Source organism: Chaetura pelagica, unplaced genomic scaffold (genome assembly GCF_000747805.2).
Source record: "Chaetura pelagica isolate M959 unplaced genomic scaffold, ChaPel_1.0 scaffold258, whole genome shotgun sequence".
Lineage (NCBI taxonomy): Eukaryota > Metazoa > Chordata > Aves > Apodiformes > Apodidae > Chaetura > Chaetura pelagica.
In genome coordinates, this window is record NW_009954333.1 from 318,976 (window position 1) to 335,117 (window position 16,142).

Genomic DNA, 16,142 nt, shown 5'->3' on the forward strand with positions numbered 1-16,142 from the left:
CAGCAAAAATGAGACAGATGTTTTGCTCAGTGACTTTTTTATCATGTATAAGTGTGCTACTATAGAGTTCATAAACAGGAGTGAGCCAGATGTGAGTCTCAAGGTCAAGGTAACAGGGAAGAGTAGCCTGAGGGTTGTTTGGTAGGGATCTGGTGCAGCCTGCCTCCCTGACAGAGAGAGGTGAATAAGGTATTTTATCAATAATCACCAAAGCCTCCTATCTGCAGGTCATTTTCCACATAGGGATCTTTGGCTATTCAGACAACTGCTGGAAGGGAGAAAATAATTTATACAGGCAATCCAAGAATCTGCTCAGCTGTTCTGATAAGAAACTGAATCAAAATTAAGTAAGGCAAAGATTAGTTCTCTCTCAGCCAAATTCTATGTGACTTTTTTCTTTATTGGTAGTTTGCAAGAGACTTCAAACTTTGTATACACCACAGACATGTTTTTTTTCTTTTTTCTTTATTTTCTCCTTCATGTTTGTTTGTTTTTTTTCTCCATATTCTCCCTCAGGGCTCAGCTTTGGGGCCAGTCTTGTTCAATATCTTTATCAATTATCTGGATGAGGGAACTGAGTGCACCCTCAGTAAGCTTGCAGATGACACAAAATTGGATGGAAGTGTTGATCTGCTTGAGGGAAGGAAGGGTCTGTAGAGGGAAAAAAGGCCGAGGTCAGTTGTATGAGGTTGAATAAAGCCAAGTGTCAGGTCCTGCATTTCCATCACAACAACTCCAGGCAAAACCACAGGCTGGGGGAAGAGAGGCTGGAGAGTTGCCCAGCAAAAAAAAGTAGCCAGCAGTGTGCCCAGGTGACCATGAAGGCCAACAGCATTCTGGCTTGTATCAGGATTAGTGGGGCCAGCAGGAGTAGGGAAGTGATTGTGTCCCTGTACTTGGTGCTGGTGAAGCTGCACCTTGAGTGCTGTGTGCAGTTCTGGGCCCCTCACTACAGAAAGGACATTGAGGGGCTGAAGCATGTCCAGAGGAGAGCTACCAAGCTTGTGAAAGGTCTAGGGAACAACTCCTATGAAGAGAGGCTGAGGCAACTGAGTTTGTTTAGTTTTGAGAAGAGGAGGCTGAGGGGAGACCTCATTGCCCTCTGCAACCACAAGAGAGGAGGTTGCAGGGAGGTGAGTGTTGGCCTCTTCTCCCAGGTAAATAACAACAGGACTAGAGGAAATGGCCTGAAGTTGTGGCAGGGGAGGTGCTTGGCAATTTCTATAGTCATTAATTGCTGAAAAGAGACATATTCTGTAATTTGATTCCCTATTGGACTTCAGCTAAGCAATGCTGATGCTTATACATCTGTCCTGGGTGCTACTAATACAGTTAGTCCTGTGAGATGTATCTCTGGGAAAAAGGTTCCTGTCATTTCAGATATTTGTCCTTCATAAATTCCTTATGAGTCCTGGGGGCTTTTTTTGTTTTATGTTTTGGTTTGGTTTTGTTTATTTGTTTTTATAAAGGATATAAGAAGCTTCTTTTTCTTTTATTTTGTTTTTATTTCTTTCTTTTTTTCTTTCTTTTTATTCTTTTTCTTATTTTCTTTTTCTTTTTCTTTTTCTTTTTTTTTCTTTTTCTTTTTCTTCTTTTTTTCCCTTTTCCTTTTCCTTTTCCTTTCCCTACCCCTTTCCCTTTCCATTGTCCTTTCCCTTTTCCTTTTCCTTTTTTCTTTCCTTTTTTGCTCCCCTGGAAATACTCAGCCTAGAGTGCAGGTTTGTCTTTGCTTTACAGCAAGCTACAAAAAACTCTGTGGTTTAGTCTCATATATCTAGGGATTTCATGCTTTTGTTGTACATGAATACTGCTGTGTCAGCCTTTCTTCCTTCTTAAGATTGTTCAATTAGTTGAAAACCGAATTTGATTTATAAGTGCAGCAAAAATGAGACAGATGTCTTGCTCAGTGACTTTTTTATCATGTATAAGTGTGCTACTATAGAGTTCATAAACAGGAGTGAGCCAGATGTGAGTCTCAAGGTCAAGGTAACAGGGAAGAGTAGCCTGAGGGTTGTTTGGTAGGGATCTGGTGCAGCCTGCCTCCCTGACAGAGAGAGGTGAATAAGGTATTTTACCAATAACCACCAAAGCCTCCTATCTGCAGGTCATTTTCCACATAGGGATCTTTGGCTATTCAGACAACTGCTGGAAGGGAGAAAATAATTTATACAGGCAATCCAAGAATCTGCTCAGCTGTTCTGATAAGAAACTGAATCAAAATTAAGTAAGGCAAAGATTAGTTCTCTCTCAGCCAAATTCTATGTGACTTTTTTCTTTATTGGTAGTTTGCAAGAGACTTCAAACTTTGTATACACCACAGACATGTTTTTTTTCTTTTTTCTTTATTTTCTCCTTCATGTTTGTTTGTTTTTTTTCTCCATATTCTCCCTCAGGGCTCAGCTTTGGGGCCAGTCTTGTTCAATATCTTTATCAATTATCTGGATGAGGGAACTGAGTGCACCCTCAGTAAGCTTGCAGATGACACAAAATTGGATGGAAGTGTTGATCTGCTTGAGGGAAGGAAGGGTCTGTAGAGGGAAAAAAGGCCGAGGTCAGTTGTATGAGGTTGAATAAAGCCAAGTGTCAGGTCCTGCATTTCCATCACAACAACTCCAGGCAAAACCACAGGCTGGGGGAAGAGAGGCTGGAGAGGTGCCAGAGAAGGGGAACAGAGCTGGGGAAGGGGCTGGAGAACAAGGAGAAGGATGGATCTGAGAGTGCTGATTGACAGTCAGCTGAACATGAGCCAGCAGTGTGCCCAGGTGGCCAAGAAGGCCAACAGCATCCTGGCTTGTATCAGGAATAGCGGGGCCAGCAGGAGTAGGGAAGTGATCATGCCCCTGTACTTGGGTGCTGGTGAAGCTGCACCTTGAGTACTGTGTTCAGTTTTAGGCCCCCCACTACAGAAATGACATTGAGGGGCTGGAGCATGTCCAGAGGAGAGCTACCAAGCTCGTGAAAGGTCTAGGGAACAACTCCTATGAAGAGAGGCTGAGGCAACTGAGTTTGTTTAGTTTTGAGAAGAGGAGGCTGAGGGGAGACCTCATTGCCCTCTGCAACTACACGAGAGGAGGTTGCAGGGAGGTGAGTGTTGCCCTCTTCTCCCAGGTAAATAACAACAGGACTAGAGGAAATGGCCTGAAGTTGTGGCAGGGGAGATTCAGAAGAATTTCTATACTGAAAGAGTGATCAGGCACTGGAACAGCCTGCCCAGGGAGGTGGTTGAGTCGCCATCCCTAGAGGTATTAAAGAAACCTGTACATGTGGCACTTCAGGATGTGCTGTAATGGCAGAGGTTGTGAGTTCTTTTGCAGGTGTTTTTTGGTGGAGTCTGTGTAGTTGTTTGCGTTTGTTTGGTTGGGTTTTTTTATGTTGATTTTTGGACTCAGTGACCTCAGAGGTCCTTTCCAACCATGACAATTTTGTAATTCTGTGATTCTGCGATATTTGTAGGATATTAAAACATGAATTTTGATGAAAAGAATTATATAAAAGCAAACCAGGAACTACAGGGAACTTATTTTTTGTAATTTAAGATCATGTTATGGACAAAAGAGAATAATCTATAATAAACTAAGAACTAGATTTTTTAATATAATTTTTAGAAATCCAACACTACATTTTATCAAAATGATGTAGAAGACCCTCAAGAATACAGTTCTCCTCTCCTCCCTTCTCCTCTCCTCTTTGCAAAGCCACTACAAGCTATGTGCATAAACTGCTGATATTAATGCTGTAATGTACCCAAGCTCAGTGTTTACATATATTTCCTTTATGGCTTTAAATTTTGTAATTAAAGAACAAAAAACAACTGGAAAGGTGAGTAGGTACAGCATATTCTTAATCTCATTTCTCTTAGGTTTCAAATAGTATGACAGTATCTAAAGGCCAGATAAATAAGATTATTTCAAAGTTTGCCAACATATATGAGAGTCTGTATCAGTAAATATATCTCTGGCCTATTAGACAGCTGATGATCTGATTAAGTTGGATTTTCAATGTAAGATGCATTAGAAAGTAATTTTCCACTCTTTTTCTTCTGATCAGATGAAGTTATTAATCTGACTCCTCCCTCACTGAAGTGAAAGAGGTTTCATTTGTGGCTCACACTCTCAAGAGGCAGTTATTTTTATTGATCTTCCATTTTATTGATCACAGTATTCAGGAAAGGGAGAAGCTGTTTATGTAACTGCTGCACAAGACTCTTCTCTGTAGTTAGTTTTGAGTTCTTTCAGGTTTTGGATTTTTTTTTTTTTTTTTTTTTTTTTTTTTTCCCCCAGTGATGGAAAAATATTCTTCTTTGGCGTTTTAAAGCATAAAAAACCAAAATTGCTTTTTGCTCTCATCTTTCAAGCAGTTAAACCACTTACCATTTCAAAGTGGTATGTGTCCTATAATTGCTCCCGAGTATGAATCAAAGATGCCAACGTTTGTTATATAACCTGAGTGCCTTCCAGAAAATACCATTATATGGTAAATTTGCTTTAATACTTTGGCTGTGTTATGGAACTGGAAGACAAACCTGACCCCAAACAATATAGTTCTGACAAAGCTCTGGACATCATATCTTGCATATCTTGAACTATGTCATTTAATATAAATAAAGGAGTAGTACAATTTTTCAAGATTTGGCTTGCTAGTAGAAATACAGAAAATGAATATAGCAAGAATAATTGTATTTATATGTGGTTTGCTTTGCAGTGTTGATTTTTTTTTAATCTTAAATTGCCTGAACCTTCATTCTGCCTGTACAGCAGGGTACTTGGTTTACAACAGTGCTTGATTTTTTAAAAGTTTTTCCATTGTTTCCTGTTATCTGGAATATTTAGAGACACTCAGGCTATTACACTGTAGTAAAGAACTCTTAAAGCACAGTGTAAATTCCCAAGATTCATCTCTTATGGATCAGCAATCCAATTTTTTCAGACTTCAGCTTGCTGTTTTCTTTATTCTACCATTAACAAAGTTAGCTTGATAGTTGCACTATCTCAGTCATCTGTGTAAATCAGCACTAATATGTAGCCTGATTCAATTATTTAGCTCTGTAAAGCCACGGAACATTTCATCTGACTGGGAGTTTTAAATCCTGCTGCTAATTGTCTGAATTGTAGGTAGCCCTTAAAAACAACTTACTGGTGTCAAAATCCATGTAATGCTTTTAATACAATTATCCCTTCCATATTTTGTCTCACAATGAATAGTACAAATCTTTTGTTCATATTTGTGCATTCAGCTTTTTTTTTTTTTTTAGCAGTTTGGCTTTTGCCTGTGTCTTTATTTATTTACTTATATATTGTTGGCTTTTTATGTCCCTTTCTAGCTTGTAGAGCAGGTATGACTGTTCTGATGCAATTCATTTGCACTTTGGTTGCCCAGGGAAGTTGTGACTGCCCCTTCCCTGTAACTGTCTGGCTTGGATGGAGCTGTGAGCAACCTGGTCTAGTGGGGGCTGTCCCTGCCCATGGCAGGAGATTTTGGAGTGAGATGATCTTTAAGGTCCCTTCCAACCCAGATTATTCTATGATTCTATAAATTGGGTTCATTTAGTGGCAGTGTTGCTAGTGGCATCTAACAGGAGGCCCCTGTACTAAGGAAAGACTGCGGCCAGAGGTGCTAGTACCTAGTTTGACAAAAGAGGTGGGCTAAGAGAAGATGCTTCAGCTTTGTTGTGCATGACATTTATACAAGGTTACATAAGATCTAATACACAACAATACTAGAGTGCATGCTTAAAATGCAGCAGAAAAAAACCCCAAGTCATCTAAATGGGAGATTCCTATGGCAGCCAGACTTCTTTTCTAGGGAGATGAAAGAAAGAACGAAAGGGAAGCATACATGACCCACTTTAGTCACATCCTCCAGCTTTCCTGGAAAAGGTGTTCAATTCAGACTTGTTAAAAATTAATCAAAGAACCTGCATAGAGTAGGATGACAAAGGCAACATTTAGGGAAACACTGAAGAAAGCTGCCTACTCAGCTTTAAATGAGACTCTATCTGTGTCCTCCAGAATATCCCTTTCCAATCTGAAGAACCAAACATTTGAGCTGACTATATGTGGGATGTGTGAATGTCAAGAACAGCTGTTCACTGATGTAGTTCATTCAATTGTAGTACCATCACTTTCAGTGAAAACTCACTGTTAAGACTGCATTTTTTTTTCACCCTCAATCTCAATTATTCATGGTAGGATATTTGTGTGAAGAGATCACACTATCACAGCTTTCCACATTTGAAACTTTTAATTTTAAGAAAGTTCAAACTCTCACATCACACTTTCAGAAATAATTGCTGTTTAAGCTAGATTCAGACCAGAATAAATTGTCATAATCACTTGGCTGCACTATAGCACTCTGCTATTAGTCAACAATGAATAACCCTTAAAGGTAAATATTTTACTGCCATATTTGAATATATAAACTGAAATTACATTAAAAACTCCATCTAGATTAATACCTTCTAAAGTCTGGATTTTCTACATGAGAAATTCAGGATATGTTATCTCATTATGATAATATGAATTATAGATTATGTCCATAAATACATCTTAAATTTAAAAAATATATATATATTCCAAATTTCAAATTGGGTATCCAGTAAAACTAACCCAAATCCTGTTAACTTTGTCTCAGAATAAATGTCATTAAAGCAGAATCTGCTAGTATAATTTAAACAATATAAGCATTGAAGAATGAAATTACTACAATAATTTAAAGATAATCACAGAATCAAAGTATTGCCAGAGTTGGAAGGGACGTTAAGACATCATCTGGTCCAACTGCCCTGATCAAGCAGGATCCCCTGGAGCACATTCCACAGGGCTGCATCCAGGGGGTTAGAATATCTCCAAAGAAGGACTCCACGGCCCCCCTGGGCAGCCTGGGCTCTGTCACCCTTACAGTAAAACAGTTTTTCCTCATATTTCAATGGCACTTCCCATGTTCCAGCTTGTGCCCATTGCCCCTTGTCCTGCTACTGGAAAATACTGAAAAGAATCAGGATCCATCTTCCCTGCACCCAACCCTAGATACTTGTAGGCATTGATAAGGTCTCCCCTCAGACTTCTTCAGGCTAGAGTCCCAGTCCTAGTCCTGAAACATCCAGTCCTAGTTCTTCTGTAGTCCCTGATAGTCAACAAATATTTATGGAAATAACTTAAGCAGATGGCATATATTGTCTTTTTCAAGGTTTTAAGTACAATAAGGAGCTGAGGATCTTTTTGAGGTATTCAGCAACCCATCCTCCATAATCCTCCTAAGTTTGATTAATAGTTTCATTTAGTTTTGGCATTTGGTATGTCTCACAATTCACTCTTAAGCCACTTAGAGGTATTATTTTTCTGTAAAATATAACCAGCTTTTCTCATAGTTCCATAGATTTCCTGTACTTAGGCAAAAATGTTATTTTGTGGAAGTTTCTTTACTTACCATACTCCATTTCCTACATTTCAGATATCTTCAGAATTTTTCTTCATAACTTTCCTTCCAAAACTGTTAATATCTTACTTTTTTCTTTTTTCTTTTTTTCTTTTTTTCTTGGGGAGAAAGTTACATAATAATCGTAATTAACTGTGCTATCTAAATATGAGATTTTCATTATTTTCAATATATAAAATCTATTTTTGTGGTCTTCTATACTTTCATAAGCTAGTCATCTTTTTTTAAGATAGTGAAAATTATTAAAAACTCAAACAGAACAGAAAGGAACCTGTGTGTGTTTTTGTGTTAAGAGAAAACACAGTCTGAATATTATAAAAATACCTTGGCAATGCAGTGTACCATACATTTAATAAAAGATGATCATTTCTTCATAGTAAAGCATAAAAAAAAGATACTCCATTTGTCATTGTTAAATTTGGGAGAACAGTGGTATTTTTCTGTGTTAAGTTGTCAATATCACTCCTCCAAAGACAAAGTATCCCTGACCTTCATTCCGGGTACTTAGTCCATGCCATCAGTACATACTGACTGGGGCACAAATCCCTCTCTCATTCTGAGATAGCAAGAAGGTACAAACTGGCATTTTGCTGCTTTTCAAAGATATGTATTAAATTATTGTCACATGCTTGTGCCAACCTGTCTTATTTTTTAGGTTATAAATTAATCTTGCCTTTTATAGCTTCTAGCTCTGCACACTCTTGCATTCATGCCTTATTGGTTTAGAAGTTATTATAATTTTCTAATATTAATAGCTGTGAGACAGTTTTACACAGATACTCAGCCAGATTTCTATTTTCAGACCAAATTTTATCTGCTTTTATATTTCTGTGGTTTGAGATACAGGATATAACCTTTATTCTTATTCTTTTTTACTTCTTTTTGAAAATATGTCATTGCTTTTCTGAATAATTTCAGGTAGAAATCTCTTTTACTTTTACTATTACTACTCAGTGTATCCTAGACTGTTCATTGATCCCTGACTTCATCTGTTCTCTTACCCACATTTACATTTTGTAAAGATTTTTTCTTGACTTAAGCTGTAAAAACACATCCCAGCATACTTTTAATTGCCTGGTAATCTTGCATGATTGGTTTTCTAGCAAATGTCTTTCTCAAAAGCTGGGATATAACTGCACTGATGCTAAATCAACTCAACTAAAATGATTACGCCTTAAAGCCCCTACTTTTCAGCGTTGTTTTTTTTTACACTAAGTTTTGAATGCATTTATAAAATGGAACCTCCCCTCTCCAGAAAAACACACTTTTTTTTTCAAATTTGCACCCATTAAAATGTTCTTTGACTGCTTTACTTACAAAATGCGTGACCATATAATACTGTTTCCTAGTCATTTTCACAAGTTAGTATCTCCATATTTTAATCCATTGTTAATTGGATCCATCAATGTCTGTTTGTACTGCTATTAAATGTTCTCTAGCCTGTTCTACTGTCAGCTTAGCTACAAATTACAAGCACTCCTGATTTGCTGAACAGGTCACTTTGCATTTATATTTAAAGCAATTCACATTACTCATGCTGCTAAAAGTGGCAAGTGTCACGATCTCCAAAATTCTAGGGAATACTTCAGATTAAAAGATAGCGTGAAGGGAATAGACCTCTCATTTCAATGCTACCAATTCCATTTTGAAATGGTGACTAGTTTTTAATATCAAGTTAATCTGAACAAAAAGCTGTTCTTAAAATGCCATGTCCTTGACATAACTATGACTTTCCTAAGATTTCCAGTGGGACGTTTTTTATAGACAAAATGTAACACCCTTGCTATGATTCCTCCTCCTTCCCAAAATCAAGCAAACATATATATATAGGCATAAGGAAAACTGTAAAAAGTTTTCTCTGGTGCCCCCTGGCAGGCTTAATCATCCAGAAAATGAAAGTCATCTTATGCATCTTCATAACTATGGTTTCTTATAGGCACAATACGACATAACAAAATGAACACAACATCTGTTCCTGAAAGCTTAGGTTAAAACTTTTTAAATGCTAAGTAAAAAGTTTAAGTTTCTGGGTTTTTTGGAAGCTGCACCACTTAAAATTCTGATCAGGATTTTGAAATTTCTTCAAAAATAATATTGAATTGTTTGGAGTATTACAGCAATCTTTACAATGTAACCATGGTATCAGTTCATACTCATCTTTAATTAATCATTTCTATTTCTATGCATAGCCATACTTTTGGAATCATTATGGAAAATTTGAAGTTTGATGTAATTTAAGTAAAAGCTATCAGCAGGATTTTAATGGAGAATCTGGCAGACATCTTCTATTTTATTGGCTATACTAAGTAAAACTATTTAACTTAAAGAGATATTTTACGTCAGTCAGAGGTTTTATAACAGACAATGTACTTAAAGGAAAGTTCTGGATGGTTCATATCCAGGAGTTCTGTTCCTAAACACTTTGATGTCTTCGAGTTTCCCTTCACAGTTAAATCCAGAGTGTTGGTGGGAAATAATATTAGATTTAAGTTCATAGATATATGTGCTATATGACAAAAGAGCTCTTCCCATGTCATTAACATAAACATGGATTCACTCTATGATAATACAAGCGATTGAGTTTGTCTACTATGTGGGGTACATGCTCTAAATTAGAAGAATAAAGCAACTTAAATAGCCTGCCCAGCTAAATGTTTTTAGCACTCATGGTGTTAAAAGTAAAATTTATGAAAAATAGACATGCATATGTATGAGATTGTCTGGTCCTGCACTTGGGACACAGTGACCCTATGCAAAGTGACAGGCTTGGGGAAGAATGGCTGGAAAGCTCCCCAGACAAAATGAGCCTGGGGGTGTTGATAGACAGCCAGCTGAATATGACACCCAGTAGTGTGTACAGGTGGCCAAGAAGGCCAACAGCATCCTGGCTTGTATCAGAAACAGTGTGGCCAGCAGAACTAGGGGAGTGATTGTTCCCCTGCACTCAGCAGTGCAGAGGCCGCACCTCAAGTACTGTGTCCAGTTTGGGGCCCCTCTCTAAAATAAAAACATGGAGGTGCTGGAGCACGACCAAAAAAGGGCAACAAAGCTGCTGAAGGGTCTGAAGAAAAAGTCTTCTGAGGGAACTAAGGAAGTTCCATATGGAGAAAAGGGGGCTGAGGGGAGATCTTATTGCTCTGTACAACTACCTAAAAAGAGTTTGCAGTGAGGGGGAGGTTGTTCTCTTCTCCCAAGCGACAAGTAACAGGATAAGAGGAAATGGTCTCAAGTTGTGCTTCAGGAGGTTTGATTAGGTATTAGAAGAAATTTCCTCATGGAAAGGTTTATTAAGCTCTAGAATAGAGTGCCCATGCAGGTGGTTGAACCATCCCTGGAGGGGTTTAAAAGACATCTAGACGTGGTAAATAGGAAAATAGTTTAGCATTGGACTTGAGAGTGAAGTTAATGGTTGACTCAATGATTGTAAAAGTATTTTCAAACCAGGACATTTCTGTGATTCTGTGATAACATCCAGAATTCCCAGTGTGTATCTTGTTTTATTTTAAGAGCAGATTTAAAGTATGCCTTGTTTTCTCATAATTAACACTATTAAATTTACTTTAAAATGCTCTTTAAATACTAATGCCACAACAAATTATATATTGAAAAAAAAAAAAAAGCTAAATAAAAAATGTAGGACAGTCATCCCAAAACAAATATTTACACCTGCTTTGAATATTCTGAACAAAGGGAGAGGTTTAACAGACTCTGCAGTTTAAACAAGCTGCAACATAATATTCTTCCAAAATGTCAGAGAATTTCTTTGGGATTTCCCCATTAGTTTTAGGGGGTAGAAGGGAATAACAAGTTCTTCCTATTTTACTGATATATAGTGATCAGTATTTTAGCAGTTCAAATACGCTTCTGTGTGAAGATTCTCACTCATAATGAAATAGATAGAAAGACAGAGGATGGAAAAAAAAACACAACAAAACAACTTCCCATTTAATTATTTTGCTATTTTTCAGTTCCTATAATAGAAATTTTGTGAGTTTGTTTCCTGGGGATTTTTTGCTTCTTTGTTTTTTAGTTGGTTTTTGTAGTGGGTTTTTTTCCCCTTAATTACTTTTAAAAAAATGTTCCCTGAAACAGTAGGGATCCAGTTTTAAAAATTTGTTGAGTTGCAGATGGGAAAAAAAAAAAAAAAAAAAAAAAGATTAATTAATAAGGAAACAAATAAAAATGGACCGAACTCTGAAAAGATGATGAATATTAATCTTCAAAACTTTTCTGAGTTCCAGCAAACAAACTGCCTTGTGCACTCATTTGAAGGACCTCCTAAGCAAACAATTAATTTCTTTTCTATGCTTTCACAAATTCAGAATAATGTAATAATGAAATGTTCACACTGTTTCTACCCCAGGTTGTTGATTTTTTTTCCAGTTTTGAAAGAGTAGAATATTTAAAAGACAAATTTTTGTTCTCTTTTCTTAAATTCAGTGTTAAAAATATATATCATTTCTGCTTCACTGCTGTTGTAAAATCTTTCATGCTTAATGAAAGTGTATATAAACCTTCTGCTTCTGCCAGAGATAAATGGAATTCAAGACTCAAAACACTCAGAAGTGTAAATGCAAATATAAATATCAGAAAAGTCTTGTGAGTCTGTAATTCCAGATCCTGAGTTCATGTGAATAGCTTCCTCAGATTTATTTAGGAAAGGGGAGTTGTTTTGGTTTTCTTAATGAAATGATTATATTGTTATATGAAAAACAGGTCATTGTTCACTGTCAAGGATAAAAAAATGATTCACCAAATACAGAAAGTAATCATAATAAAGACAATAAATATTTCTGTCCTTGCTGACAGAGTATCATATAGGTTTTTCCTCCCACGCAGAGGTATTGGGAGACATAAGGTAATATTATTTGTAGTTCTTTGGGACTCTGGTTAAAAGTTATATGGAATGAAATGTTTTATTTCATACTTTTTATTGTTTGTTATTACATTATCTTGCCCTGATGCTCTTCAGAGACTGCAAATTCTTTCTTGCAATCTCTCCATTACAGAACTCTTATGTGGAAAAGTCTTAGTAGTTTTATGTTGAGATGATGAGAAACATTAAATATTTTCATTTCTTTTTGTGTTTGTGTGAGTGTATGAGTGTATGGTGAGTACCACTGGAATAGACGGTAATACACTGGACATCAAAATAACCATTTTTTCATAGCCTGAAACATTTTGGTGATATGCACCATTTTTTGTTTCTTCAGCAATTATGTTTGTGATAACTGTTCAGTTAGCCCTGCCAGTAAAAAAAAAAAACAACAAAACAAACTGAAATGGTGAGCATGAACCATGGGTATTATTTTTGGTAAATTGTAGTAAATTATATCTGCATGATGTGTTGGATAACTTTTCAGATTTACAAATCATTATTATGAGATGCATTCCTAAGAAATTTGAAGGTACTTTGTCATCTTTTTGTGTGTTTCTGTTAATCACCATAATTCATGTGTACTATTGATTATTATATGAGGAAGAAAGGGAAAGGGAGTCAGGAGCAGAGCTGGCAGGGTAATGAAATGTTGTCATTCGATGGCACATTGACAAAGGAAGAAAAGCAGGGGAGTGGGGTTAGCAGCAGTCCAGAGATGGCCAGAAAAGTCTGCAGTGATGAGGCAGATCCAAGGTCAAGATAGGAAACCACGTCAGCAGGTACATGATAAACAAGGTATGTGGCTAAGCATACACATACATGTTGGCATGGGTGTATAGTAGACCAGGCAAGGATCAAGGATGAGAGCCAGATCATCAATGTGGTGAAGCTCACAGCAATGAGATCTAAGAACTATGTGAAACCTGAATTTCAATTCATTTGAGAACTAGCTAAACAACTAGGCTGCAGATTTGGGGCAGTGAGAGGGTTTACAGAGGTTTTTGGTGCACTCTGAGACCTTACAGCAGCTAAAACAAAACCCAAAAATATAGGTTGTTGGTTTTTTTTTTTAATTTAAACCATTGACATGATGTCATAAAAACTATATGGGATTCAAGGGGCAATGGATGCAAACTGGAGCATAGGAGGTTCAATGTGAATATCAGAAAAACTTTTTTACTGTGAGAGTGACAGAGGCCTGGGACAGGCTGCCCAGAAAGGTTGTGGAGTCTCCTTTGCTGGAGACATTCAAACCCACCTGGACACGTTCCTGTGTGATGTGTTCTGGGTGACCCCGCTCTGGCAGGTGGGTTGGATTGGATGATCTTTTGAGGTCCCTTCCAACCCCTAGGATTCTGGGATTCTGTGATTTGTTTATAAATCTGAGTCCACTCACAGAAATGTTTAAGCTAAAGAATAGGTTAATGAACAAAACAAAACCCTTCAACTATTGTTTTAAATGTTATTTTAGCTTTTATTTTATTTTTATTTGTCATTTTGCTTTTGGTAATGTCTCTGGACAGCAAGTTTGAATGAATGAAGCTTCTAAGGAAGGAGACGCAGGGAGGTGAATTGAAACGACAACATTATTGAAGAAGGTTCTTTACACTATCAGTAAGAGATAGAGAAGAGGACATCAAACACAAATATAGCCTGGATCTTTAGGTTTATTGCAGTGTTTTATCTTGTTCTAAATGATTAAATATAAGTCTTAATTTTACATCTTTAAGTAGACTGTTTCATGATGGGAATAACTAGAATCATAAATCCTTCTGAAGTATAGCTGCAATATTATTCTTTATTAACCTGTTTTGATTTCCGTTAAGAGAAGAACCATTGTGGACAATAGGACTTTGTCAGCCAAACCTGTTCTTGTGTTCATAAGGAAACTATTGAGAGCAAATGGTTTTGTTGCCCAACAATTTGACTTTGGTGGTGCAGGTATTTGTTCCCTGAACACATGAACAAGTATTGCTCTGGTTTGTATTAGTAAAGGTCAATTTCATCTGAAGTAGTGATATTTATAGACAAAAATATGAATTATTAGCTCATGGTACAAAGACCTTACTCTCCAACAACTGCTAATAACAGGTATTGCCATGTCTCCACTTAAAAACTAACTTGACAATAATAACCTTTAATTTGTTTAGATAAGATTTGATCATGCATTTTAATTTCTCATAACATATGAACATATGAATCCTAAAGAAAACACTTGAAGATTAAAGTGTATTGATCCATGGAAATTAAATGTGTGTGACGGAATCAGCAGCTGTGCATTCCAATCTAAACAATGTGATTTATCACAGAATCACAGAATTTTCAGAGTTGGAAGAGCCTTCTAGAGATCTTATGTCTTATATTTAAATAGAACTTCCTGTGTTCCAACTTGTGCCTGTTGCCCCTCATCCTGCCACTGTGAACTACTGAAAAGAGTCTGGCTCCATCCTTCTTGCACCCACCATTTAGAAACTTACAAACATTAATGAGGTCTCCCCTCAGTCTTATCTTCTCCAGGCTAAAGAGACCCAGCTGTCTCAGCTTTTCTTCATAAGGGAGATGCTCCAAACCCTCAGTCATCTTTGTTGCCCTCCTCTGGACTGTCTCTAGTGGTTCCTTGTCTCTCTTGAGCTGGAAAGCCCAGAACTGGATGCAGTATTTCAGATGTGGCCTCACAAAGGCAGAGTAGAGAGGGAGACTTATACTAAGGAAGGTGTTTCTTGGAGTGTTAAATTAAGCTAGAAACATCATGAGTGGGTTAAGTGTGGCTCAAACATGCACAGAATGATCACTGAAAAACATGATATGCACAGGCATAGAGAGTAGCATACTTGTCTTTTCACAGCACTGAGCATAAAATGGAAATAAACTACTTCCATTTGGAGCTATACTCAGGAACATAAATATGCAGCTGGGATGTACTTATAAGCCTCATCTGCCAGCTCCAGCTGTGGGCAGAGCTGACATGACTACTTGTACTTGGCATAGGTAGACATGCCCAAATTTCCCTTTGTGTATTTAGTCCTCATTGCAGAAAATGGAAAGAAACACACTGCAAAACAGAGTGATGGCTTTTGAATGGGATTCTTTCATATCAGTGTTTGGAACATTTAAAATATTATAAGTATGGGGACAATGACATATATATATCTTTAACAAGAATAGTGTGGCATGCATTTTTCTGTGGGCTAGCAAATAATGTTCTTTCAGAAGACTAGTTTGCATTAAAAACCCAGGCATGATGAAACAGAAACTCAGAGAATTCAGACTTATCTCAAAACCATTTTTAAAACTATGATTACCTTAATTACTGTGGTTTGAACTGTAGCAGCCAACAGGGACCAAAGCAAGTTAAATGCTTAGATAATTGGTCTACTATATAACTTGGAATGAGAGAAGCAGACATGCCTCAGGAAGGACTATAATGAGATGGAGTGTGTTCTCAGTAAGTACACTGGGTGTTTCCAATGGATATGTGCCCCCTCTGTGCTTTCTGGAGTTCCTGGGGGGACAAATGATCTGCACGATCAGAATGAATATGTATTCTTTTTGCCTTCTCATTCCCTGCTTCTCCCTTTCTTTCATCTGCCTTACAGCTCTTTCATCAATGATCTCCCTGAATATCAAATAATAATAAATCTAAATCCTCAGCTAACACAAATAGGCTCCTTTGTCTCCAGTGTAACTATGTTAATTTCCACCAGCTGAAAATGTGGTCCTCCTTGTTATCAACTGATTTATTTTATAACCCCTTTTCATATTTGCAAATAATTCCTCAACCATTTTTTTAATTATTATTTTTTAATTTTTTTTATTATTGTGGAGGAAA